The sequence below is a fragment of the Piliocolobus tephrosceles genome, chromosome 18 (genome assembly GCF_002776525.5).
Source record: "Piliocolobus tephrosceles isolate RC106 chromosome 18, ASM277652v3, whole genome shotgun sequence".
NCBI lineage: Eukaryota > Metazoa > Chordata > Mammalia > Primates > Cercopithecidae > Piliocolobus > Piliocolobus tephrosceles.
Window position 1 is genome coordinate 1,215,614 of NC_045451.1, and position 12,973 is coordinate 1,228,586.

Consider the following 12,973-nt stretch of genomic DNA (forward strand, 5'->3'; position numbering starts at 1 on the left):
CCCACAGTGAGTGCTCGGTGCACGTCCACAGTGAGTACTGGTGCACGTCCACAGTGAGTGCTTGGTACATGTCCACAGTGAGTGCTCGGTGCATGCCTACAGCGAGGGGTTTTTTTTTGCTGTTCACGGTTTGCCCGCAGGGCAGGGCCCGGGGTAGGAACTCCTGTGCCACCCTAGGCCATGTGTGGGAGACTTGAGAGCAGATGGGAGGCCCCGGGAATGTGGCTGCGGGGCTGATGTTCGCGACCCTCCAGGAGGATGTCTGGTCCTGTGATGATCCCGCACAGGTTCGCCCACACTCCGTCTTCACTTCTGGTCTGTGTTACTGCGTTAGGGATCGGGGGCCTCGTGGCACCCATTTGCATGGCCCCAGGCCCCTGTGGAAATCTGCTCAGCCTCCTTTTGTCCACAAAGCCATGACTCCTCCAGGCTGCAAATCTGTTTCCTCTTCCCATCAGCATCCTAGCCCCGCACGCACGGGTCGGGTGCTTGTGAGTGCAGCTGACTGCTGATGAAGGAAGAGAGGTCCTCACAGGAGCCTCGCACACCTCCCGGCCCCCAGGGCGCTGCCAGGTCCCTCAGTGGAGAAGGAGGAGCCACAGGGACTGTCCCCTCCATCACTGAGGGGCTGGAGTGTGGAAGAGGGTGTGGAACAGGGCGGGGCAGACCCGCAGCCTCACATTTGCACACAAAGCACACAGGGTGAACAGCAGAGTTAACTTGAGGGTTTTAAAAAATAAACTCTGTGGCACGTGTAAGACAGGTCCAACATTCCCAAAACACGCTCTCTGCTTCCTCACTGTCACTGAAACATGTGTTTTCCTGTCGACATCGTTTCCACTGTACACATTTCAAAAGGAGGTTCCTTTCCTGGTGTCTGGCCCTCAGCCCACCTCCTTCTCTTCCTTTCCTCCTGGGGTTTCAGGCCACTGTTTCCCAAGCCCAGCTAAAGATATACCCTTTTCTTTCTTCTTTTATGATCACATGTATGTGTACTCGTGGCATCAAAACTTGAAAACTCCGAGAGGCATACAGAAGAAAATAAATGAAGTTATTTTGCCAACAAGATTATTTTCTTATGTTTTCTTTGAGTCACTTTCTTGTTCTATTTCATACATAGCTGAGACCAAACTTTTTTGTTTCATGCTTTTTTACTCAACGTTATAACAACATTTTGTTGTATTTTAAGAAACTTGACATAATGATGATTTAAAATTCCACTCTATGGAATTTTAAATTCCATAAATTTAAAATTTATCGCACCATTGGCTGTTTTGATTCTACCTGGTTCCTGCTGAATGCCAGTTCCTGGGATTAAGGCTGTTGGCGGAAGCGTCCCTGAAACTGTGGGGTGCAGATGAGAAGCAAGCAGAAGTCTCTGAGCTGCACAGAATAGGCTGAGGCCAACCCGCTGGAAGGACCTACCGAGGCAGGCCTTGGGAACTGGTAACTCCTCCACTCGCTGCTGGCACCTGCATGTCGGGGGACGGGAGTCCCAGGAGCAGCCGATTCCAATTCAGAGGACTGCAGCCTGGGTGGGACTTGATCTTCACTGTGGCCCCAGGACACCAGCTTCACGAGGCAGGTGGGCTGAGCAGGGAATTCTAGTGTTCTCTGTTACAGTTTATCCTGTCCTCATTACCCTGTGCCTGAAACTTTGTTCCCTTCAAATTCCTTGTTGAGGGTGGGTTCCTAAAAGTGTGTATATGGACCAAGGACAAGAGTGTTTTTGAGCTTGGGATCCACGTGCCCACAGCTTCTGCCCGGACAGGCCGTGTGCTTCTGTATGCTGTATTCAGTATTCTGTATGCCGGGTCCCGGCAGGGTTCACACAGGCCCTTCCCACTGTGCACTCAACACAGCTGAGTACTGCTGTTGTCAGAAGGTTTTGCTAATTTTATAAGAGGAGAAATGAATGCTGTATTATTCTGAAAATTTCTGTTTCCTTGATAACTTATATTGAAATGTCTTAAAGATTTATTAGCTATTTTGTTAAAAATTTATTGACTCATGGCCGGGCGCGGTGGCTCACGCCTGTAATCCCAGCACTTTGAGACGCTGAGGCAGGCAGATCACAAGGTTAGGAGATCGAGACCATCCTGGCTAACATGGTGAAACCCTATCTCTACTAAAAATACAAAAAAAAAAAATTAGCCAGGCGAGGTGGCGGGTGCCTATAGTCCCAGCTACTCGGGAGGCTGAGGCAGGAGAATGGCGTGAACCCGGGAGGTGGAGCTTGAGGTGAGCCGAGATCACGCCACTGCACTCCAGCCTGGGCGACTGAGCAAGACTCCATCTCAAAAAAAAAAAAAAAAAAAAAAAAATTTAGCAACTCATGTTGTTTGCTTATTTCCATTGGAAGTCTTAGTGAATTTTCTCACGGTTCTGTGTGGACTGTTTATATACGAAGGATATCATTATTTGCTCAAAGTGCTGCCCAAGTTTGCCTTTTACACTTTGTGATTTATTTTACTACGAGAAATAAAGATGCCAGTCATGAGATGCCAGGCAGGCGCATCCACGCAGGGCGGCGTCTCTCAGGAGTCCTGGGTCTCACGGTCTCACGAACTGAGCCGGGACCAGGTGCAGCTCCTCTTGGTCTGTAGCCCTGATGAGTGAGGACGGTCTGCTGCCCGCTCCAGATCCCACGCCCAGTGGTGGAGCTAGTTGGAACGACAGAAGAAGACAGTGCCCGCCCCGTGCATAAGTCCCGAAGCCCTGGGGGCAACTGTGGGGGCTGAGCACCTTGTCAGGACCTCCCTGGAGCTGGGCTCCACCGTCCACTACTGCTGGCTGCCTGATGGGGCTCTTCCTCTCCGTCCCCCGCTGGCTGCATTTAAAAGAGCATTGAAGAGACCCCTTCCTGGGGCTGAGCAGCTTTCTCTGCCTGCTTTCTGCTTGTAGAAATTTGGGAAGTGCAGGGGCCGTTTGATATCTTTGACCCCAGCTGGTGGAACTTTGACCTAAACACCTGAGGAATGCTGCAGACCTCTCTTCTGTACCCATCGAGCCGGCTCTGCAGGTTAGGCTGTGGCTGTCACCCGCCATCTAGCCGGCTCTGCAGGTTAGGCTGCGGCTGTCACCAGCCATCTAGCCGGCTCTGCAGGTTAGGCACGTGGCTGTCTTTTATGGGTAACTGTCTTATCTGTGGTTGGTTTCTTCAGGACCAGCCTTGAGACCACTTTCTAGAGGCTGAAAGGACCGACCAGGGGCCTGTAGGATGTGGTCACACAGTTCGGAAGTGGCCTCTGCCACCACGCCAGGTCCCAGTGGCCTTCACCCTGGACTCGGCCTCTTTCTGGATCCTAGTGGTCTCATCCTGGACTCGGCCTCAGTCCCTACACTGGGTCCCAGTGGCCTTCACCCTGGCCTTGGCCTCTGCCTCCCTGCTGGGTCCCAGTGGTCTCACCCTGGACTCAGCCTCTGCCCCCATGCTGGGTCCTGGTGGCCTTCACCTTGTACTTGGCCCCTGCCTTCAGGTTGAATCTTGGGGGGCAAACTCAGACCATTCTTAATTTTGCCTTTTACTGACTGGAGATGAGAAGCAGTTCCACTTTTCAGTTCTTGCCAATTCTAGAATTTCTGGCTCCCAACACACCCTCTGCATTCTATACATAAGCAGCCAGCTCTTCTCTGGGTTCCTCTCCCTAGTGGTGCCTTATCAAGGGCAGTTAGTCATAATAAGCGAATCTGGCAACTTGAGGTGCATTTTCTGTTATGTGGCTTGTTGTGGGCAGCTGCTTTTTCCACCAGTACATAACAGGTCTTAATTTTTCTAGCCCGAACCAGTTTCCTACCTGTCTGTGGCCTGGTCTGTGGCCAGGGCATCTCCCTTCAGGTCTTTTATAGTAGCACCCCCATCTGCTGGCAGTTTCCATTTGAGGCAGGGTTTTTGCTATGATAATTCTGCATAAGAAACAATCCCCACATTCCCATAGCTTTTACCATCAACTTTTATTTTTCACGGGGCTGGGGAGGTCGAAGCAGTTCTGCCCCTGCCACAGGTGAGTCCAGCCGGGCCTGCCCCACAGTCTCGTTCTGGGGCCAGGAGGATCCCAGGAACACTTTGGCCTCGCCAGGGGGCAGAACAAACAGCAAACACATATTCAAAGCCCATGCCTTCAAATCAGTATTTTACACATTTTCTTCAGAGTTTATCATTGTTTTAGGCAGAAAGGTCAGAATGATAGAAGCTACTCTGCCATTGCCGGAAGTTGGAAGTGGTGAACAACTTTGATGTCCAGAAACTTCCTTCAACTAATCAAGTCTGACAATTCTGTATCCATTTTACTGTTGTTTCTTTTTCTAAAATACGTACAGGCATATCTCTTGCAAGTTATGATTTTCTTGCAAACTTTTCTCCAGTGATTCTTCTTCTAATGTCTATTTCATGTTTTATTCTAATAATTGAGAACTGCATTAATGTTGATAACAAGGTGATATTACAGTTTTGTTCCATCCAGTAAGACACTGGTTTTGGTTTTAGATATTTTTACCATGCTGAGATGGCATTTGTCTATTTCTGCTTTTAAAGAGCTTTTAAAAATCAGGAAAGGCCATTGCAAGTAATGAAAATATTTTTACCATCTCTTGAGATTATTTTACAACTATTGTCTTTTGGATTAAAATTGGGCCATCCTTGAATTACTAGGATGATGCCTTCGTGTTCTTGGTGGATTATTCTCCTACTATTCTGCTGAATTTGCTAATATTTACTTGAAATTTCCCAGTCTATATTCAAAATGAGAAGAATCCATGGTTTTACTTTTTCTTTTTTTATATTTGTGAGATTTCAATATGATGATCAGAATCATGGTAGCTTCATAAAATGAGTTAAATATCTTTCTGTCTTTTCCTACACTCTGAGATAATTAAGTCTTTTCCTACACTCTGAATGAAAATTATCTATTCTCTCAAAAAATAAATAAAATTTATAAAATGCCAGTGAAGAGGAACTCTCCATCCCTCTTTCTCTCCCTCCTCTTGTCCTTCCTTCCTTCCATCTTTCTTCTTTTAATGACTGTTTTTACTGCTATGAATTTATCTTGTAGTGCAGCTTTGGCCTTTCTCTCCTAAATTTTGATATGTAACATTCTTGTTCTCTCAATAGTACACACATGAAATTACATCTATAATCCCCAATTATGTGCCTTACAGAGAACAGACCTTCTTTCACATGTATTCATAACAAATATAAAAACTTGGCGGGCACCCGTAGTCCCAGCTACTTGGGAGGCCGAGGCAGGAGAATGGCGTGAACCCGGGAGGTGGAGCTTGCAGTGAGCTGAGAGCATGCCACTGCACTCCAGCCTGAATGACAGGGCAAGACTCCATCTCAAAATATATATATATAAACTTATTCTATATTAGGTCATGAAGAATACATCAGTGAATGACAGAAAGCCCAAATTGCAGTAAGCGCAGCCAATAAAACAAACATTAAATAAACACTATCCCCCATCCTTTAGGTGTTAAAAACAGTCTTCTACAAATAATTATTGGGTCAAATAGAAACTGGATTATTTCCCTTCTTTAATGCTGTGGATTATTTCCCCACACACATTTCTTTCCTGTTTTCTGCTTGCACATTGTTGGATAAGGAAATTCTCTCCATAAGAAAACAGCATTCACTCCTTGCAGGGTGAGGGACTTCCCACAGCCTCTGCCCTGCCTGCTCTCTGACACTGAGATGGGGTGCCCTGTCTGGTCCAGGCTGTCAGGTCTGGTGGACGCTGTCTTGGGTGGGCTTCTCTGGCCCTCGCTGGGGAGGGCTTTGATGGTGATCTGCAGTATCGTGTCTCCGTCCCTCCACAGCACGCGACACGTGATTCATCCATGCCCTCAACCAGGGTCTTCCAACCTCACCCCAGCGAGTGTCTCCTTCTACCCTGACTGAGCTGGACCCTGGGCCTGTGTTATATGGTGGGTGTGGATGGCAAGGAGCCAGGAGGGAGGGAAGGAAACATGCCCGGGTGCCCACTTGTGTTTCTGGTTATCCCAAGCTCCAAATCTCTAATCTAGGGGCAGAAATTGGGCAGGGGCAGGGAGGAGGCCAGAGCCTCCGTTAGAGCTCCCTGGCCCATGGTGCTGCTCTGCTCAGATGGGGAAGGACATGGGCTACGCTTCTCTGGTGCCCCGGAGCAGGGGAATGGTTCACGGCTACTCCAGATACCAACGCTGCCTTCCTGTGGCCCTTCAGGAAGCTCGCTCCTCATTCAAGTTTCTGACAGGAAAGGGGGCATCACCTGGGAGGCGCCATTTAAGAGAAACGCCTGTGCTCCAATCTTTGGCGACTTGTGTCTTTGCAGCCTCCTTGTCTTGTCACCACCATCCCCCGCTCCCCAGGTGATCTCAGGATCCTCATGCGCAGTAGGAAGTATGATTTTGCTGCAGAATCTGGCTCCTAGATCAGAGGTCTCTCTCCACCCCTATGCTGACCAACCAGCCCCGGTCAGTGGCTCTGTGCTCACGTGACATTAGCAGAGGTGGGTCCAGGACGTGACACTGGCTTCTCTGGGCACGAACCACTTTGGCTAAGTTGTTGCTCACATGTCATCACGCGCATATGGCTTGGTGACCCAAGGCCATATCTACCGCATTTCAGTAGCAACTCATCCCAGCAACCACAAATTCAAGATCTGGTGACCCAGCAAGCAGCCGACTCACTTCCCTGGCAGCCTCTGTCTCTTCCCCTGAGCACCCACCTAGAATTTTCCATCCTCTTCGGGGCCGCATCCAGAATCCTGTGCCGCCTTTCCCTGTGCCGCCTTTCTCTGTGCTGCCTCTCCTTGTGCCACCTCTCCCTGTGCTACCTCTCCCTGTGCCACCTTTCTCTGCCTTTCTCTGTGCCGCCTCTCCCTGTGCCACCTTTCTCTGTGCTGCCTCTCCCTGGCTCTCCCTGTGCCCCTGAAGTCACAGAATTGGGTGCATCTACACGGTGACTGCCAGTGAGCACAGCCCCCACGGCACCTTGCTAGGTCTGGCTCCCACCCTGCAGCCTCCTCTGTGGCTTCTCCAGGGGAGGACATTTTTCCTGCGCTTGGGGTGCACAAATGGGAATTGGGCTCAGAAGTTTATTTGCTGTTCATTGCCATGTCCAAGACATTCCTTTCTCATCCTTGGGAAGAAAGAGCCCTCTGCTTTCCTGAGGCTTGTGTCATTGGGCTGCATGTCTCTGTCCTCTTTCTGTAAGCAGGTGAACCTCCTTTGGTTGGAGGCATTCACACTTGACTCTCAGACTGTGGTCTTCCCACTGTTCTGCTACCTGACAGTCATCGGCACACAGCTCTGCCACTCTCCCCCCGCTCCTGCCTGTCTCTGCTGCTGCATCAGTGCCCACATTCACAGGAGCGCAGCCTTCCCAGCAGGGAGGAGCGCTCGCCTGGGACATGGCCCCTTCCTGTCTTCTGCAGGTGATATTTCCTTTCAGGCACAGTAGTTGAGCTTCTTACAGCATCGGGCTGTTTTCCAGGCATTGTTCCACCTCTTCTCATCTGATTATCAGGAGGTAGGCATGGTCATTCCATTTTACAGACAGGGAAACAGACCCAGGGACCCTCAGGGACTGTCCTAAGATCTAAGGCTGGGTGAGAACCCTGGGCTCCTGTTTCTGCAGACTCTCATCTGTCCTTAAACGTCACATGGAGGAAAGACAGAGAAGATTTTTTCTTTTTTTAGAAATTTAAATGATGAAATAGTAGGTATGTCAAGATGAGAAAGGGTAAGTACTTTTCCGAAGACCACATGAAATGCACTAATTACAGAGAAAGGCCGTCTGCGTTTCTTCATTCTAATCTCCATCTCCGGCTTCCCGTGCCAGATTTACGCGTGAAAGCAATTTAGTGGAACATATGACGACATTGAGGAAAGAACTCACGTCAACTTTGCATCGTGGGTACTTGGAGCAGAATGTGACACACTTGGCATTTATTTTGGCTCCTGAAGAGAATAAAATACATCACAGAGAACTTGTTCATATACAATGTGGACCAGAAATGACTTTAACATTTACGTTCGCCATGTGTTTCTCTGTGTCCTCACTTTCCTCAGTGCTTTCTGCCTCTGTACTGATAGCCTTTTAGTTTTCAAAAACATTTTTTAGAGACCTGTTAGAAAATGGTAGGAAGTAGGGATTGGTGGGGCGGGGGAATGCAGACCTGGCCCTCCCTCGCTCCATGGTGACCCCTTTGTCTCCAGGTGTGGTGGCTTGTTCTGTGGCCTGTGCCATCGCCCATCATCCTGGCACCCAGCCATGCCACATACGGGATGAGGGGAGAGTGCCAGGGTGGGTTCCTGCCCTCTGCCTTTGGAGATTAATTTAGACTTTCCTTCTCTCTCTCTCTCTCTGGTGGGGGTTGTGGCCGTGCTCCAATTACCCCAGTGATTCTGGCAGCGCATTTACTGAGCTGCTCCAATCACCCCCTCTCTGATCTGGAGCTGAATCTGTATTGATTCCTATGAATCGATGTGCACATCGAAGGGAGGAAAAATGTTTCTTTCTTAGGGAGCATTTTTGTCAAGATGACTTTCCTCGAATAGCTGTCATACCAGGGCACCAGACAGCATATTCTGGGATGACTTTGTCATACACTATTGTCTTTCAGTGAAAGAGGCAGCCTGGCTTTGAGGAACTCGTGTCATTAGCATGTCCTGTGAAATGTTGCTTCCCGCAGCCGCGAGAGCAGGCAGGTTGTGCAGCCAGGGGTGGGGCTCCCTGGACCAGCTGCCCGGCTGCCTGGACGGGGAGAACATCTTTCCCCGGATGCCAGGGCCAGCCCCAGCCCAACGTGGAGATGTTTGTCATCCAGGCGACCTGGAGCACCTGTGGCCAGCATGACCCATGCTGCTTCTCCCTGTGGGTACTGCTCCCCCGCTGCCTTCACACCCGCACCCCACACGGGCACAGCACGGGGGCCTTCGAGTCTGCTGCGAAAGGCTGGCATGCAGCTCCCTCTCAGACACATCCTCTCTTGTCCTCCCCATGGAGAGAGAAAACGAGGGAGGCACGAGTGCTTTCCTTCCCGTCGCCTACCAGAAGCTTAAGGCAGATGAGGGAAAATGAACAGACCAGCTAATAACAAATAAGAACGCTGCATTTCAGGTATTTCCTTCATCCTTTAACATACTCACAAACAATCTCCAAGAGTCCCTGACAGACTCTCAAAGGCGTGTTGGCTTATGGAGCTCTGATTCTACCACTGGCATCTGTCTTGGAACTAGATCGGCTCCAGGAAGCTGCCCCTCTGGTGCGTCGCATCTACCCCTGCACTGTGGTTCCTTTCATTCACAGCTCTCTCCCCTGCTACACAGGCTGCTGGAGCCGTGTCTGCGTCACGAACTGAGGACACTCACTGGCACAGCAGGTGTCTCCTAACTGAAGATCCACTTATCCTGACCTGGTGACCCGCACTCAAACATCTTCTTCAAGGGCATGTCTTAGGATTGATTGGAATCGCTTGTGCCCACATGGAATGTTTTAACGGATGTTTGGAATATCAGCTCTGACTGCCAAGGTTAATAAGGGCCATTGCCCCAGCAAATACCACTGAAAGTCCACAGAAACCCTGTGGGTTATGAGACGGCCTCACGCAAGGCCTGCCCCTCCCCACAGTTTCTACGGCATCTCCATCACAATCCCGTTTGTGATTAAAACTCAATTCCATATATTTACCATTATAAAAAGTTTCACAAGAGAAGTGGTCTCATTCTATGGAACAGATGCTACCCACGAAGTTAAATTTTGTTCAAAGAGCAGAACCAGCCAGTCCTTGTCCGTGGCTATTTCCCCACCCTCATCTGCAGGACAGGCCTTCCCATGGGCGTGGGTGTGGGTCTCCGTGTCCACCGGCAGCCAGCCTGAGTCACAGGCAGGACAATCGCGGCCGTGCCACCCAGCAGGATTTTGTGAGGAGTCCGGGCAAATCTCGCCACCAGTGCCAACAATCCAGGAAATGCAGTTTTTGGTCCTGGGGAAATCTGGGGCCTCCCAAGGTTTGTGTAAAGATGAGAAGGTGACGCTTCTAAGATGTGTCTTGGAGAATGGCTTGGAGCCTGGTTTACCAGTTGACTTGCTGTCAGACCTCTCTATGGAGCTCTCTCTGGCTTCTTCGCCTCACGTATTTGACGCCCAAACTCATCCCCGGATCAGGTTCCTCTGGGAAGTGACTGGTTGGACCCTCCCTTCTTCCTTCTCTCCCTCCTTCTCTCCCTCTCTCCCCCATCCCTCCCACCGCAGGTACCAATGGCATGTCTACATCTAACCTCTGAACACAAACTTTACATGACCTGGAAGGCAAACTGTCCTAGGAAATAGTTTTGCAAATGCCAAATGATACGTTTCTTATACTGTCCAATATTTTGGGTGGAACAAGTCCACTTCTGTAACCTTCCATGAAAATGCGGACCCTGTGATGGTTATGTCTGGTCATTCACTGGCAAACTGAAATAAAAACACGGTGCCCGTTCAGGAGAGCACGGCACACCCCAGACAGTTCAGGGAGAAGCTTGCTGCCTCTGGACAGGCGTCTCCGAGGATTCCCTGACGAGCACAGCCAAGGACTTACTCCCCAAGGATCACACCTGGGTCACAGAGAAAAAAGTTAATTTTGCCTTTTCTTTCTTAAGCCAAACAATCCCAGATTCTCAACTTAATCTGGCAATAAGACTGTAGCTTATAACTGGAGTTCAACGTGGGGGTGGCCTTTGTTACTCAAGGTTCTTCAAAGAGATTCTCCCGGCACAGGGAGGTTGTTAGAGGCAATGCATTCTGGATCTTACTAATCTGCTAAAGTGGAATGAGTGGTTCTGAATCCTTTTACAATCTGACGCTTCACCCGGGAAATCACACAGCCTGTTTTCGGAGGCTGTAATTCCTACCCACTGGAATCCACTGGCAACTGTGAGTTGAGAATGGTGTTTCTTTTATGTTAACTCCAAAAAGCATCTGCCCTGGTAGCAAATGGGATGCTTTTGCCACTCCTCACATAAGGTCGGAAGTTAGCAGCTGCTTTTGACTGTTGTGTGAGGCTGAGGGACCGCCAAGGACACGCCCGGAGAAGCCTGGGTCCTGCTCTTGGGTACAGTGGGCTCTGGAGAGGGGGAGGACGGGAGGATGGGAGAGCAACTCGTCTTCATCTCTCTGTCAGTGATGGAAACCCATGAAGCTTGCCCTTTTGGAATGTAAACAGAAAATTATGCCTCCAACACAAACCCCAGCCGTGAAGGAGGCAGCTTTTATTCCTGCTCATAACCTGGGGAACAGAAGGCGGGGCGCCATGCGACTTCCCAGCTGTTGCCGGGGAAGCCCGTGCGGAGCCGGCCACATCTGGATGGCATCTTTGAAGAGGCATTAATCTGTGGCTGAGGTATGCTAAGCCTCTCGCTTTTCTTTGCTGCTTCTCAGGCTAATGCTGCTTCTGCAAAGCCGCAGCGACTTCACGTCAACGGGGGAGATGAAGGAACAATTACAGACGGTGATACCAAGACACATTTGGGCAAAAATAAAGGGCAGGACAAAAGCACTGTGCCTTGATCAGTCCGGCAGAAGATTCGCTTTTCCCCGCCTGAGAGGTGCCGCCCAGCTCGCAGCACAATGGCAGGAACCCGAGGCTATGTGAGCGTGGGGTGGATGTTGAAGGGAAGGTCGGGTGCTGGCTCCATGGAAAAGGTTTCTGCATGTCTCTGACCATGTTGCTGGGTCAGTGGATTTCTCTGCTCATTTTTGTTGATGAAACGTGCATGTTACATTAAATAATATATCAGGTGGAAGAATGAAGAAGGTGGCTTAAACACACGTCCTAGCTGGTGCTCCGAGAATAGGAATTTCTTTCTGCCACGCTGAGGGATGCCTCCTCAGATGGACATGACATCACTAACGGTCACAGCGCGGAAGGCGGAGGCCTGAGAACCAACACTGTCCAGGTCACAGCAGCGGGCAGCGTGCCAGGAGGTGCCCGCCTGTTAGACTCAGCATTAGTGTAGTTTAACAATGAATCTGCAGGCTGCATGCCATCATGCATGTGGCCATTGGTTCAGCTTTGCTCCTTCCCATGTTTCAAGATGCTCAGGGTGAATGGGGAGGCGGCAGCGTTGGCATCCTGTTTGGGGTCTCTTCCCGGACCCCTGCCTGAACCAGTAGGACTGCTTCTGCCCCCCAGTGTGTCCCCAAGCTCTGTGATGGTGACTATCCAGGAGGCGCTTGGCCCTGCTCACCCACTTGTTCTGCCCATCCCTTGAGAACACTGCTATTTTGAAACTTTCCTGATCTTTCTGCTGGAAGTAATTTGTTCCACGTGCAACCACACGCCACTCCTTCATATCTGTAGAGGGCTCTACCTTCTGTAACGTTTATCTACGAAACTCCTGTGTTAGGCCAGGAACACTTCAAGAGCAAGAGGCAGACCTCGTCTGACTTTTCACCCTGACAGGGGACTTTTCTGCCTGACAGTGCCGATATCCGGCTCCTACGCATCCTCCATGGAAGGTCACCAGGTCAGCCCATGGGAGGGAGAGGAGGCAGGAAGGGTGACCTTGCCCGTGAGGCTTAGTGGAAAGAATGATGAAGGGCTGCAGGTGGCTCCTTGAAGGTCCCCGAAAGCTTCCTCTGTGGTAGGATAGGAAGGTGGTCAGGGACGTCCGAAAGGCAGTTTCAGCTTCAGTTCCTCGGCTCCTTGTGGGAACAATCCCAGCAAAAGCAAACACTGTGCTTGGGGCTAAACGGTATAATCGTGAGGACTTGACCAAAAACAGGGTTTCAGGGGCTTTTGTCCCACTGTTGCAATGACACTGATGCTCTCTGGAAGGGACCTCAGTGTCAGCACTTCCCCCAGTGGGAGACGACGAGGAGTAAGCATACTGGTTAGTTAGCACTTTCTACCCAGTGTGTGATGATGAAAGAGTAAGTCCAGTGGTTAGTTAGCACTTCCCCCTCAGTGGGTGATGATGGGAGAGTAAGCTCATTGGTTAGTCAGCACTT